Source organism: Heptranchias perlo, chromosome X (assembly GCF_035084215.1).
Source record: "Heptranchias perlo isolate sHepPer1 chromosome X, sHepPer1.hap1, whole genome shotgun sequence".
In the NCBI taxonomy this organism is placed as follows: domain Eukaryota; kingdom Metazoa; phylum Chordata; class Chondrichthyes; order Hexanchiformes; family Hexanchidae; genus Heptranchias; species Heptranchias perlo.
Window position 1 is genome coordinate 3,567,471 of NC_090370.1, and position 15,919 is coordinate 3,583,389.

The following is a 15,919-nucleotide window of genomic DNA, read 5'->3' on the forward strand; positions in this document are numbered from 1 at the left end:
TGGAACTAAAATCAATTAAAATGAAAAATATGAATTTGGCAATGTTCAGCAAGTTTTTCGAATTCAAAGATATAATGTAATCGCAAAATATAGTTTCTGTAAATTTTGATTGTGATTTCCTCTCATATAGTTTTAAAATATTAATATAAATATCTTTATTAATAGTTGCACTATAAAGTTAAAGGGAAAATGGAGGCATTTAATTGCAACAATTATGAAGGTTGTCGCGATGTGTACCAGCGGAGGATGCTGCACAATGGCTGCATGTTAATGAGTAGATGGTAATCTTTCTTTACAAAGTCAAATTTATGCAGATGATGCTGTGGGTCAGAGCTGACTGACGTCATTAGTCTCAGCCACCTGCCTGAAGAGGGGGTGAAACTGACTCTCTGCGAAATCCACCAAACTTTGCCATTTCTGGCTGGTCGCTGAGCTCCGCGCCGGGTTGGGGATGAGCTGAATGGCCAGGTGAGTGATGTGACCCGGGTCCTTGCTCCGATCGGGCTTTAAAACCCCTCAGATCGGGCCGGTAGCAGTTTGGGGATCAGCGTGCGTGCGTGTGATTGCTGTGCAGTTTTGTATCTTTTTTTTCTTGTGCTTGTATCACTTCCTCCTGCGGCCGGCTCCTGGGCATCCCACTGGGTCTTAGAGTCCGTACGCTCGCATACATACAAAGAGAGCCCGCAGGATCCTAGTAACCGTCCTGTTCGCGCGGCTCATCGACTAACATTCGATCTGGGCGTAAATTCATCCATAAGTAACAACAGATAGTTTGGAACACGCACAACTCCAGCCACAAGCAAATGTGTTTTTATTTTGCAAAATTTTTTGCATTTATCGGGACTCAATTGTATCAACTTCGCAAAAGGAAACGTTGTACAGTAGGCTTCTGATTGTGAACATTATCATTGATCTTTCTAGAAGTCTAGAGATCTGCTTGGAGGCTATAGTTATCAAAGTTATATCTTGTTATGAAAGTTACTGTGAACATCTGACATTATATGCCTATGCTTTCACATGGGTTGGAATCAAACAGGTTCTATTGCTGTGGAGCTCTCAGCTCTGCCTCTTGTTCCCTCGGGTTGTAACTTATCTCCTTAACCTAATCGATCTATTTATGATAAATACATGGGAGCTTCAGGGCTGGCAGACATCGATTGGGAAACATTACAGATACTTGAGGAAACTTAATGTTTTAGATTTTTTATCAATATAAAGGAAAAGTCAAATTTAAAAAGTAGAATCATGTAGTTGGGAAGGGCAGAACAATACAGATCCTTACAACCAGACTTTCAGTTACACCCATGTCAGCAATGAAGTGGGTTTTGGGGGTTATTGTCCTTATCAGTGTTACTCACTGTAGTCATGTGGTCACATGCCATAATCCCAACAAATGTCTTACCTGAGAGCCACTCTTAGGGACACTGCAGCACTGAGTGAGGGGACATGGGTCTGTGCCTTGTGATTCCCCACAGAGTAAGCTCCTGATTTCAATCATTCCACTGTGGGCAGTTGCCAGGTGGAGGTCAGTCTCTTCTGCAACGGGAGAGGGAAAAACTGCAGGACCATCTGTTCTATTTTAATAGGGCCCTTTCACCTGCTATACAGAAGCTGGGATAATCCTTGCCACATAATAACATTCCTTTGCCTTCCTACTGGAGAGCCAGGAAGTGAAAATCAGAATCACATACTGACAGACATTAGTTATTATATGTAAAAGTCTTTTTTTCTTTTTTTCAGTCATCTCACCATCTCTTCTGAAGGCGCTGACTTGTGTTGGGGTAAAATTCAATGAGCGCTGACTACCCTTCGATACCGTACCAAAGTGGCCATTCTTAACGAGTGAGTGCCAGTGAGCTAGTTGACCATGGGGGACATTGCAACCGAGGCTAGTCTTGTCCTCACTCAATGGCCACATATATATAGTTTTCAGCAGGAGTCATTGGGTAGTGGTCAAGAGTGGGAGCTTTGGCTGATTTTTCCCCTCCTTAGGCCAAGGGCAATGAGGCCAATTATAGCCCTTAGTGTCACTGTGGTTGGGAACAGGCAACTCAGCATAGGCCAGGAATCAAACCTAGGAACATTATGATTTGTATGGTTCAGTACTACACTGAGTTGTACTCACTGAATCATTGGTGGAGTTGTCTCTATTTTAAAAAGCATTACAGATGGTGACTGCTGCAGAGATAGTGTGACAAAAGTGAAAGGGTAAAGATGGTAGTAATATATAATATCAAGTCATACGTTGAAGAGCACTTTCAGTTGCTGTGACATGCTACAATATTACTGAATTTCAGCAGAGAACATACTGTATATTGTACAATATATATTATAGCAAATATAGTGATATACTAGATAGCATATTTTCTATTTTAAGGAATATGTTAGATATAATGTAGAGGATGCACTATACATTGAATGTTAGAGAGACTTGCATTTATGTAGCCCCTTATTACATCTCTCAACAACATCTCAAATTGCTTCACATACAATGAATTACAGTGACTGTTATGCAGGCAAACACAACAACCTTTTTGAGCATAGCAAGGTCCCACAAACAGCTGTATAGTGTCAGCCTAGATTATGTGCTCAAGTTCTTGAGCAGAACTTGAACCCGCAGCCTTCAGCCTCCGAGGTAAGAGTGCTACCAACTGAGCCAAGTTGACACTTATGGGAAATTTACTATGCAATGTGGTAGACAGGGTTTTTTTTTACTTTACTGTCCTCTTCTGATGTCCACATGTGCACTTCCAATAGGCATCCTGGGATAGCGATCAAAAGTCAGAAACCTGGTTAATTTTTTTCCTTTCCCTAGTCCAGGGGCACTGAGGCCAACAGTAGCAGCGCTACTGCTACTCTGGCTGAAATCAGCTAACTCAGCATAGACTGGCAATAGAACCTGGGCCATTTCTGGTCTATGTGGCTCATAGTTGCAGATTAAGCCACTGAAGGAGCCCATTGTTGACTTAAAAATATATAAATTGTGCCAAATGCCAGTATTTTGATGCTACAGATAGAGTACAGTGGGATCAGGAACTACTCTCCTGGCTGAACTAGATAACTCACTTGTGGCATTGTTTGTGGGTTACAAGGCGAGGTCACTTGCGGGTTGGTTGCCATACCCTACAATGATTTCCTCTGTTAACGGTGTGGTTATTGTTAAAACAGCGAAAAGGACCAAAACAAACCCAAGAGAAGCAAAGAGAAAATGAGAGCAGAACCACCCTCCTGCTACTTGATATTGAGAGTGAGTGGCACATTAAAGTACCAGCACAGTGCTGCACAGAGAGTTCACACTGAATTGCCAATCTCAACTGTGTTGCCATGGTGATGTGCCAAGTGGAGGACAGGCAGTGAGTGACACACAGGGAGAGAGGGACAGTCGTCGTACACTTTCACACTTAATAACACTCACTCTTATATGCTTTCCAACAGGATTTTGTAGAATAGCCTCAGCAAAAACTCTGCTGCACTCTTGACCAAGTATATTTTGCGCTATGGGAGATTAGGAAAGAAGGGGGAAAAAGCACCAGGATATTTCCACTGCTTTATTCTGGAACTTAGATTATCCTGTGCAAATAGAGTCATAATTTGTTGACCGTTTTCTCTTATCGCACCCTGTTCCCTCATTGACTTTGCCACTGAAAGTTAGGGCAGCTAATTGTTTCCCTTGTATCTTCCAGTGCTCTCCTATAAACAGCCGTCAGGAGACACAGGAGAGCTGTCCAAGTTAACTTTGACTCTAACATTTCTTTCCCTCCCTGTGTGAAATTGTTTTATGTTTACCGGGCAAATTCATCTGAGATTAGGAACTAGCCTTATAGAGAATCCCTGCATGGGAATATGTGTCCTACTGCTCTATGATACAGTGCAACGGAGCATCTACATATACTAGGCCACCTTTCCAGTCACTTCCTTAGATATTGACTTTTTATTGTAAAATATTATGATTGTAGGAAAAAAACATCAAATCTTCCCCTTGTGTGACTATTTTAGAAGGGATGTGTGTGTGCCCTCTCAGTTGATGTCTCGAATAAGCTCCACTTGTATGGATATCCAGAGCTATTCTGGTATAATTTGCACCATGTGCCCGATGGGTTCCCTTGGAATTGCTTTGTGGGCCTAGAGAACAAAAGATGGCTGCAAATAATGGCCATGTGGCAGCATAGTCCTTTGGAGTAACAATGCACAGTGTCACAGCAGTGCTGAGATGCAGGTTCAATCCACCATGAGTTCCTGATTGTAGCTGTTTTGCTGTGAGGAGGCACAAGGCAGAGACGTAAGAAAAACAGACACTGCACATATTTCTTTTCCAGTAAAATTCTCTGTCCCTAATGTGGGGTAAAGCCATACACCAAAATCTCGGCACTGCTGGAAAAACTGGCATGTGGGCCGCAAAACCAAAAGGAGAATATTATAGAAAACAGAAAGTGGGTCATTTTGTGAAATGGTGTTCCCGGCGCAGAGCTTCCCCGTTGGGAGATCGTATCAAGAATTCAGGCACATGCTCCCTAAGATTTTCCATCCATTTGACGGATAAATATAGGGCCTGTGCACCGGAATTCTCGGTATGCCCTCCCGCACAAAATTGTAGAATTGCCCCCATAATAAAATTGGACAGATGGTTCCTCACAGGGAGATGAGGGAAAATCAAAGGAGATCTTCTGAGCCCAGCTGTGTGATTGACAAGTATTCTAAGCAGCAGAAGGAAACCGAGTGAAGGGAAATGTGTTTATCCCAGTGTTCTTTTTTCCCCCCCCCACTTCCTCCTCTGAAGCTGCTGACTAGTGCTGGGGTAAATTCTCCCAGCTGTCAGCAGCCCTCCAGTATCACAACCAAATGGCAATTCTTCATGACTGAGTCAAGACAGTGTGGGGGCAATTTTGACCTCACCCGCCTGTCGGGAAACTGACGAGATGGGATGGAACGCCGGCTTTATTCCCCCGCCTGATTTTTTTCTTCATTGAAATCCAGCGCTCCACCCCATCTCGCCGGTTGTCCCCTGTGTATCGGCAGGCTGTTCATCTAGAGGGCTTACACTGCTGATTCTGATCTTGTCCTCACTTGACGACCATCCACGTGCACTTTCCAGCAGGTGTTATCACATAGCAATTGAGAGCAGGAACCCTAGCTGACTTGTTTTGGTCTCTTTATAACGCAGGAGTGCTGAGGCCAATTGTAGCACCCCTATTACCATCCTAGCTAGGATCAGATAACACAGCACAAGAGGATTGAATCTGGGACCTCACGGAGTGCATTGGGTGGGATGCTACAATTGGCTTCGGTGTTCTTGGGCAAGGGAGGGGGAAGAAATATCAGCTAGGGTCCCAGCTCCTGATTGCTATCTGTTGACCCCTGCTGGAAATTGTGGATGTCAGGAACTAGCTTTACTGTGATCCCCTCATGATGGAATAGCCTGTTGTCACTATCTAGGCTCACACGTGAAGAATGGCCACTTGGACAAGCTACTGAAGGATGCCTGGCACCCATGGAGCCATGCCCAGCAAAAATCAGTACCTTTAGGAGAAAATATTGAAAGTGCCTATTTGAAGGACAGGACAGTTGTGAGAGGATGGACTAGTGGCAGCCATTTTTATTGCTGTTGCAGATTCAGCTATGTAGCCAGACTTAATTTACAACTTGAGTTTCATTTATTCCAGATAGACTGCTGCAATTTCTGAACATAAATAAAATATCAAACTCCTATTCCATCCACCTTGATTTTATTTATTCCCATTTAATTTAGTTGTATTTGCTCCCTCTCACCTTCTCTCTTGCTATATGTTACACAACTAAAAACCTGAAAATGCTAGAATTGCCTAGCAGATCAGTCAGCATCTGACAGAGAAGGATCAGTTAATGTTTTGGGTGGAGGGCCTTCACCGGCTGTCGCTGCCCAGGTAGTCCCTGATCTTTACCAGTCGCGTCCTGTAATTGACCCTTAGGATGTGGCTCTGACACTACACCTTCTGTGAGGAGAGTTTTCATACTGGCTCCAGACCAAGGTAGTTCATGTAAAGCATTTACAATGAAGATGTATAAAATTGTAATGGTATAAAGCAGGATAAAATGTCCAATGTAAATGAGGTTTGATTAGATTATACTCGTGAGTTAAAACACTATACGAGAAGGATGTTGCTGACTAGACCCCAGTGCTAGCAGAGTAATTGCCTTTTGTGTTGATATTGTCAACTCATTGGAAGTGTTATTATTGAGCTGCACTGTTCACTCAGTGAATTGACCAAGAAACCTCCGAGGACAGAGAATGGTCTGAAATTACACATCAGAAACATTTGATCTTCTAAGATTGATCTTAAGGCTGGAGGGTGGCATCTGTCAGTGGAACCCCAGCACAATTCAACGCCTGCAGGGGGAAAGAGAAGAGAATGGGAGATAAAAACTTAATTGGAATTTGAAACAAAAAAGAGGAAACCTCACAGGGCTCCTCTTGCATCACAAATGGGTGTTGGAAACTCACTGCTGCCAGTTTTTCAGTGTGAGCTCGTAATCTGCGAGGTACCTTGTCTTCTGCGAGTACTCAACAGTTTTTAGGACCTTTGGTTAGTTCATCTCATCTTTACTTTCAATGCAGAGGATTGAAATGTTGTATACTGGGATATTAATTTTATAAGAGGGGTTTGATGCTGTCAAGAATTGGATTTCATTTCCTCAGTATGTATTTTACAGGATGGTCTGACTCGACTCTCGTCTGACTCAGCCACAGGTCTGATACAAGAATAGAATTCCAGTCCAGATAGCTTTCAGACCACATGACGTCAGTAATAGCTGGAGCACAGCAGCTCTGGATGGTACTTCAGTTTTCTGTTAGTTAGCCTCTAACGTCAGTGACGTTTCTTGAGAGTTCTGTCTGAATTCATTCCATTTTGTACACCCTGCTCAAGGCAAACAGGCTGAGAGATTCTTTTCTCTAAATCAATTTTTGTCCCTTTTTCACCAATTTTCTCACTCTCCTCTTCCTTCCCATAAGGTGCTGACTCTTAACTGGTGTATTGTTCCTTGGGTGCTGACTGTCCTCAAGTACCTTGGCCAAGTCGCCATTCTTCATGTGTGGGCCTAGACAGTCAGTGTCAGCAGGCTGTTCGATCACAGGAGGCATCACAACCAACTCTGAACCTGTCTGCTCATACGTAGATCTAACATGGGTCCCTAGGTAGTGATTAAACAGGGCCACTGGTAAATCACGGCTACACTTATATTGTGGAATCCATGACTTGCAAGTCCTGTGAAAATCATCCTGCTCCACTTCCCGATTTGCCCCTCATCACCATTCCCGGGTTCCTACTGTTGTTTTGCTCTGGGGTTAGATCTCTGCTGCCGACCGTGGGTGGAATTTCTTTGTCTCTTGATGACATTTCCTACCCACAAGGTGCAGCAGAATTAGATTTCTGGACCGAAGCAGCAGAAGCAGATAGAGCTGGGAGCAACAGTGAGGACCAAATTGGAGAAGAGTATCAGCATGGACCTGTGGGGGAGGGGAGGGGTGGGGTGCCAGCATGGACCTGGGGGGGAGGGGAGGGGTGGGGTGCCAGCATGGACCTGGGGGGGAGGGGAGGGGTGGGGTGCCAGCATGGACCTGGGGGGGAGGGGAGGGGTGGGGTGGGGTGCCAGCATGGACCTGGGGGGGAGGGGAGGGGTGGGGTGCCAGCATGGACCTGGGGGGGGAGGGGAGGGGTGGGGTGCCAGCATGGACCTGGGGGGGAGGGGAGGGGTGGGGTGCCAGCATGGACCTGGGGGGGAGGGGAGGGGTGGGGTGCCAGCATGGACCTGGGGGGGAGGGGAGGGGAGGGGTGGGGTGCCAGCGTGGACCTGGGGGGGAGGGGAGGGGTGGGGTGCCAGCATGGACCTGGGGGGGAGGGGAGGGGTGCCAGCATGGACATGGGGGGGAGGGGAGGGGTGCCAGCATGGACCTGGGGGGGAGGGGAGGGGTGGGGTGCCAGCATGGACCTGGGGGGGAGGGGAGGGGTGGGGTGCCAGCATGGACCTGGGGGGGAGGGGTGGGGTGCCAGCATGGACCTGGAGGGGAGGGGAGGGGTGCCAGCATGGACCTGGGGGGGGAGGGGAGGGGTGCCAGCATGGACCTGGGGGGGGAGGGGAGGGGTGCCAGCATGGACCTGGGGGGGAGGGGTGCCAGCATGGACCTGGGGGGGAGGGGAGGGGTGCCTGCATGGACCTGGGGGGAGGGGTGCCAGCATGGACCTGGGGGGGAGGGGAGGGGTGCCAGCATGGACCTGGGGGGGAGGGGAGGGGTGCCAGCATGGACCTGGGGGGGGAGGGGAGGGGTGCCAGCATGGACCTGGGGGGGAGGGGAGGGGTGCCAGCATGGACCTGGAGGGGAGGGGTGCCAGCATGGGCCTGGAAGGGAGGGGAGGGGTGCCAGCATGGACCTGGGGGGAGGGGTGCCAGCATGGACCTGGGGGGGAGGGGAGGGGTGCCAGCATGGACCTGGGGGGGAGGGGAGGCGTGCCAGCATGGACCTGGGGGGGAGCCAGCATGGACCTGGGGGGGAGGGGAGGGGTGCCAGCATGGACCTGGGGGGGAGCCAGCATGGACCTGGGGGGGGAGGGGAGGGGTGCCAGCATGGACCTGGGGGGGGAGGGGAGGGGTGCCAGCATGGACCTAGGGGGTGGGGAGGGGTGCCAGCATGGACCTGGGGGGGGGAGGGGAGGGGTGCCAGCATGGACCTGGGGGGGAGGGGAGGGGTGCCAGCATGGAGCTGGGGGGGAGGGGAGGGGTGCCAGCATGGAGCTGGGGGGGAGGGGAGGGGTGCCAGCATGGAGCTGGGAGGGAGGGGAGGGGTGCCAGCATGGAGCTGGGGGGGGAGGGGAGGGGTGCCAGCATGGAGCTGGGGGGGAGGGGAGGGGTGCCAGCATGGAGCTGGGGGGGAGGGGAGGGGTGCCAGCATGGAGCTGGGGGGGAGGGGAGGGGTGCCAGCATGGAGCTGGGGGGGAGGGGAGGGGTGCCAGCATGGAGCTGGGGGGGAGGGGAGGGGTGCCAGCATGGACCTGGGGGGGAGGGGAGGGGTGCCAGCATGGAGCTGGGGGGGAGGGGAGGGGTGCCAGCATGGAGCTGGGGGGGAGGGGAGGGGTGCCAGCATGGAGCTGGGGGGGAGGGGAGGGGTGCCAGCATGGAGCTGGGGGGGAGGGGAGGGGTGCCAGCATGGAGCTGGGGGGGAGGGGAGGGGTGCCAGCATGGAGCTGGGGGGGAGGGGAGGGGTGCCAGCATGGAGCTGGGGGGGAGGGGAGGGGTGCCAGCATGGAGCTGGGGGGGAGGGGAGGGGTGCCAGCATGGAGCTGGGGGGGAGGGGAGGGGTGCCAGCATGGAGCTGGGGGGGAGGGGAGGGGTGCCAGCATGGAGCTGGGGGGGAGGGGAGGGGTGCCAGCATGGAGCTGGGGGGGAGGGGAGGGGTGCCAGCATGGAGCTGGGGGGGAGGGGAGGGGTGCCAGCATGGAGCTGGGGGGGAGGGGAGGGGTGCCAGCATGAAGCTGGGGGGGAGGGGAGGGGTGCCAACATGGACCTGGGGGAAGGGGTGAGGTACCAGCATGAACTGTTGGGGAGAGGATAAACTCACTGAGCTATTACGGCATTGGGTTACTCTTTTATATGGATTTTGTTCTGTATTGCACTCCCTCATGCACTACACATTTAATTCTAACATCTTATTTATGACTCCCTAACTAATATTGAATGCCCCCCCCCACCAGAATTGCTGAATGAGTTTGAGTTACGCTTTAAACTATCAGTGCTCTGTGCTTAGATTTGGATCAGGTAGCCAATGTAGTCACTAAGCTATGCTAAGAAAGAAATATTTTTCAAACTCCACATGGACTCTCATTTGTACAGATGGTGTGACTCGAGCTCAAAAAAAATTGGGCCTGTTGTCTTCAGCAAACCTGGTGGCCTGGTCTGGAAGTACAGGTGGCGAAGGTAGAACTCCTCAAAATTGTTTCCGCAGCATGTATTTTAACCTATTGCTGATTCATTTGGATAGAATAGGTGCCAGGGACGCCTTCACTTTCATGTTGCACTGAGATCGACTGTAGAATTGATGGCAGGAAGAATGATGGTAATGCGTGATTTAATATCTAAAGTTTACAGAACTGGGCTTATGACCTTGGACTGTATAATTCCATGATTCTTTGCTTCATAAATGCAATGCCAGTGTCACAATATTAAATTAGAACAATTATTCTCCTCTTTGTGGTATTATGGAGACTGCTTCTTCGAAACTTCCACAGTTCCATCTTGGACACAACATGAAGTTACTGTGCCCGACCCTTAACTTTGCTTCCATCTAGGATTAGTTCTCTCTGGCAGAGCAGTTTGTGGCTTTCATTCATTTGGAGTTAATCAGTGTGAAACCAACCTTGTGATGCTGCACATATTTACTGCGCTACAGAGGACATGTCCAAAACCTCCAACCTGGTGAGTTTTTAGTGGTTCTCTGAAGGTGGCGCAGAGAGGGGGGGTTGAATTGGAGAGAACATGACTGAGAGTGGCCCTGGAGTGGTGACTGAGAGTGGCCTTCTCAGCTGGCTGAAGAACTGTTGGTGGAGGACAGGGAGCAGGTTTCCTGACTGCCTTGGTTCAGGAATGTTGCATGAGGTGGGTGGAGCTAAAGAGGGGAGAAGGCGTTGGCATGGGATAGTAGAAGTCAAGTGCGTTATTAGTCATTATTTTAAATTGTGGTTTAATGTGTTTGAGTATTTAACTCAGTGGCAACAGTCTGGTTAATGTTTTACTAGTCAAAGCGGCTTCCACATGAAGAAAAATTGCAAGTTAGGGAGTGGTATTAACAACAAAAGCTGAAGGAACCTGTTCAGAGCAAATAAGTGAAGCACCGCATTGATTCCAGAGCCTAAATTAACTCTTAAATGGGTAAAATAACCAAATTCAGGCTCTGAATAACTGCTTGCTTCGTTAAATTCCATTTATTTTGTGTTTCTTTTATTCATATGTTGAATGGTGCCGATTTAACGAAAATCTAGATTAGCCAAGCCAACCTGAATATTGGTAAATGTGCTGAAGGGGTTTGTTCAAATCTCGCCAGATACTGGTGGAAGATGGGCATGGTTGTGCTTCCATTTATGAAAGAAAAATGTTGCAGTTCAGTAACTAATAAACTCTTCCACTGAGGCATGTGATATGGCATGGTTGAGAAATAAGCCTTTTCCATTGATTTTTCTCATCAGCATGGACACTGTTACTATGCTTCTCTACGATGCCTGCTGGGTAGGATGATGTCACGTGCAATGGCGTACGCTCTTGTCAATATGCACTGTAATCTTCCAAAGACTGTTGGCTCATAAATTTCGAATGATTTTGTGTTGAGAGTTAGCATCCCGCACTCTGTCATACGCCATGCCTCATGGAGAACAAGGGGAAACTCTTAAACAAGCTGCCTGGATATGTTCGAGATGGGTGACTTGTTGTCTGCTGTTCTCTTTGTGGAAAAGCCTGCTCTTTGCTTTGCCTCTCTTCCAGTAAGCATGGACAAGTTTGGATCTCTTATGGTCGTTGGTGGGGGGGGGGAGGAGAAGAAAGGGAGCAAACATTTTATCAACACACTGTGCCGCAACACTACCCAGGAAACTACTTTTCAATCTTCAACAACAACTTGCATTTATCTAGTGCCTTTAATGTAGTAAAACGTCTCACGACGCTTCACAGCGTTATCAAACAGAATTTGACACCGAGCCACATATTAGGACAGGTTGGTCAAAGAGGTAGGTTTTAAGGAATGTCTTAAAGGAGGAGAGAGAGGCGGAGAGATTTAGGGAGGGAGTTCCAGAGCTTAGGGCCTCGGTAGCTGAAGGCACAGCCACCAATGATGGAACGATGAAAATCGGGGATGCGCAAGAGCCTAAAATTGGAGGAGCGCAGAGATCATCAGCCATCTGCAGGTTTTATATGATCTTCAGTATGTGCGCCCGGATATCGAGTCACAAGTTAAAAATTCTAACGAGAACCATGAGTTAAGTGCTGCCGCTGCTGGTGATGTGGTTTTTAGCGCGCAGCCATTCCAGGCTATTCTAGGAACTGGGGTTTGCCTGGTACGACCAGCTGCCAATTAGTCTGGGTGAAGTTCAGGAAAGGAAATCCAACTGTTACAGGTCAATATCCCATTTTCTACCAATGTGTAAAGACAGTTAACATTTGGTTGCTTCGCTTCTTCAAAGAAGTGGCTTTACATTAAAGGGATAAATGTCCCTGGTCAGGCTGCTAGTTTTTAGCTCTGTCTTAGAGGCTGAATAGACTTTCAAAGCACATTAGTCATGGTTCAGTGGGTAGCACTCGCACCTCTGAGTTAGAAGGTTGTGGGTTCAAGTCTCACTCCAGAGACTTGAGCACATAATCTCGGCTGACACTCCAGTACAGTACTGAGGGAGTGCTGCACTGTTGGAGGTGCCGTCTTTTGGATGAGACGTTAAACCAAGACCCCATCTGCTCTCTCAGGTGAACGTAAAAGATCCCACGACCACTATTGGAAGAAGAACAGGGGAGTTCTCCCCGGTGTCCTGGCCAACGTTTATCCCTCAACCAACATCACTAAAACACATGATCTGGCCATCATCTCATTGCTGTTTGTGGGACCTTGCTGTGCGCAAATTAGTTGCTGCGTTTCCTACATTACAACAGTGACTACACTTCAAAAGTACTTAATTGATTGTAAAGAGCTTTGGGACATCCTGAGCTCGTGAAAGGCGCTCTATAAATGCAAGTTCTTTCTTTCTAAGCAAAGCTGAAAGCAGCATTCACTGTACCTGTTGACTTTAATTATGGATAGCCTAACCTCTTGTGGACTGTTTCCACTTCTCTTATACAAGTATTGTGTTGTGTAATATTTTGTCTTTACTCTTGCTTCTGTGAATCATTTTTTTAATCGTACATTTGATCAGTAGTTCAACCTGTACAAAGTGGTCTAGCATTATATAATCTGCCATCTGATTGACAAGTGCCATAGTGGGCATCCTACATGCTCTCCAGTAAGCAGTTTACCATGATTGTGGTTAATCATTAGGCCTGTGGTATGCCAACTCAGTGCAGAAGAAAATGAAAGACTTTCGGCTTATAGGAGAGGCGGTCAGTTTGCAGAAAGTGTCTTCAAGGCTTTTACACAAGAAAAAGGTGTTGGAGGAAGCCTGAACTGGAACACTAACATTAAAGTGTATTGACTCAATGGTGATTTTTTTTCCCCTATTGTGTAACACCATACGAGCCAAGCCTGGTCCTGTCCTCATCTGATGTCCACGCTCTTGTACCTCCAGCAGGGGCACTGGATAGTTACCGGGTGGGAACCCAGGCTGATTTTTCCTCATCTGTGGCCCCAGGGACCTTGTGGCCAATTGTGTACCCCTACCTTGCACCCCAGCTGTGATCACTTAACATTGACTGGAGATTGAACCTGAAAACTTCTGTTCTTAATGACTCAGTGCCGTACCAAGCAGTACATCCAATTAGTCCATTGGGAGGAGCGAGATTATATTTTTTAAGTGAATTTGATGGAAAAATAATGTGTATTTGTACTGTGTAGCTGTGTCCAACGAAAGTTAGTGCAACTTTTTTAAAGAGTTGTGTGCAGCTTTTACTTCGACTCCAAAATTGTCCTCAAAAGGTTTCAAGATCAGATGCCTATTTTACCAACTGAATGCAGAGTGGTCCTTGGTCCTAAAAAAAAAGACGTATTAATGCAATATTAGCTGTGTTTACTTCAGTATCAATCTTCAGTACAATCTAGGACAACCTGTAGCTGAGATTACATTTCAAGGCCATGTAATGCAGATTGTAATATTAGACTAAAATCCTCTTGTTTTTGCTCAGTTATCTTTGAGGCTGGGAAGAAATCTCAACGCTTTCTCGGTGGTGTTGCCTGTAGTTCCTTCTATCCCCTCGGAAGATTAAATAAATTCAATTTCAGGGCAGTGCTGATTACAAATGGTCTGTGGAAGGAGCAGGATCAATTTTTTTTGATTTGTAAAACATAAAAACATTTTAGGAACAGAAAAGGGCAACATGTTTGTCCCTTTCTCACAACCAACCCCATCTACCAACTTTCTCACCAAATCCCTCAATCCCATTTCTCTCTAAAGCCCATCCAATTGCCTCTTGAACCTATTTGTACTGTCTACTTTAGTGGTCTTCCCTGGTAACTTATTCCACAACTCTATTGCCCTTTGGGTGAAAATAGTTCCTCCTGATTCCCTTCTTACCCGAACTTCCTAATTTTCACTTCTGTTTCCTGCTATTTGAACCCTTCACCATCGTGAACAAATTTTCCTGGGTCAGCTTTATGAATCCTGTTCGTAATTTAAAAATTTCAATTAGGTTGCCTTGAAAATTTTTCTTTTCCAAGTGCCCAATTTCCTTAACTTTTCCTCATAAGTTAAATTCCTCTACTTGGAAAAATCTTTGTTGCTGCCTGTGTCCTTTTCTTGAGGGTGCTGTAAGTTGTTATATTGCACATCGATGGATTCAGATAACATCTTGACGTTTTTGAATATCATGTGAACCCCAAGATATATTACATGTCTTCATATGTTGTTCTTCATAATAGATACATACACTTGGACAGCTCACAAACCTACCATAGATTTTTGGAGATATCGGTGGTCTTTAAAGCAATGCTTCCTCTCCAGTATTTTCAAAATACCAATCACCATATGTTCCAATATTTTCCATGTTATAAGATATTAGATACACTTGAGGAAGGTATAATCTGTAACAGAGGCTTCAGGTGTAGATAACAGTCACAAACTGTTCAAGTTATGCTCTTTCAAATTATGTTTTCTGAAGCCCTTGATTGTGTTACAGCCTTGTACAATCTGCCAATTTATTCTTCTATACAGAGTCTGCTTTCTTTATTGAGAAACTGAGGTGAAGGGCCAGTACATGAAAGCACCAGGGTTGAAAAGATGAAAAGAGAAGACAAGTATATTAATAAGTCGTGGTTACCTGATGCCAAGCTTAGATTATAAAGCTTGTAGATGGTAGGAGGAATGGAAGACTGAGGGAGGCGAGGAGCTCCATAGTTTTGAGGCCCTGGGAAAGAATGAGTTAGCATCGGAGATAATAGGGCCGATATTAACTCGGGCCGATATGAACTCGGCCCACCCAGTGGAAACGGTAGTGGCCCACAAAATAGCTGTGCTGCACTTACTGCCTCGTTCCTGCTCGGATTCCATCAATTACCATATATCCTGGGGCCTTCCGCTGGGTAGCCCAGGCACCTGCCGGAACCAGATGGGAGCCTCATTACTGTATGCAAAGCAGGGTCTTCTGATGTACATAGGACCCCGATGCAATTTTGAGGGACAGGAGGGGGGAGCGTGCACCGTATTCGCTGTGCCCAGTTTTATCGGGTGGTAAAGCAGCAAAGGCCCCAAAAGGTAAGTACAGAATTATGTTTGTGGAGCCAAGAGGACCAGGAGACTACAGGCTCAACCCCCACCTCACCCCATCCCCCACCTCTTCTCAGACCTACTTATCTGCCTGCCGACCATCTCAGCCTCCAGGGCACCTGGTAGTGCACCATCACACAGCCACGAGCAGCAGCGGGATGCCCGTTCAGGGTGTGCAGCCTGCCAGTTGCATGGTAATGATTCCCGGCTCGGGCCTTCCACCAACAGGAACTTACCAGGGTCCTGCCCGCTGCTCGCTTGTTCTGTGCCTGAAGTTAAAATCTACCCCAGGGAGTCTTGATTTCAACACAGTGAGGGTGTAGGTCGGAGGAAGAGGGTGTAGAGTGGAGTTTCTGGCTAAATAGCACCTACTACTTGATAAAGTGCCACATAATAGACTTATTCGCAAAATTGAATCCCATGGGATTAAAGGGACAGTGGCAGCATGGATACAAAATTGGCTAAGGGACAGAAAGCAGAGAATAGTGGTGACCAATTGTATT

The 15,919-nt window shown here is 47.4% G+C and overlaps 1 protein-coding gene across 1 annotated transcript in view; it reads left to right on the forward strand.

Moving 5' to 3' along the window:
* Positions 1-377: 377 nt before the first annotated feature.
* The window catches only part of LOC137307168 (bromodomain adjacent to zinc finger domain protein 2A-like), a 92,086-nt gene continuing 76,544 nt past the window's right edge, over positions 378-15,919 (forward strand). The window contains exon 1 of the mRNA XM_067976526.1: positions 378-468. The gene's annotated coding sequence lies outside the window, so the exon portion shown is untranslated. The remainder of the gene's footprint in view (positions 469-15,919) is intronic.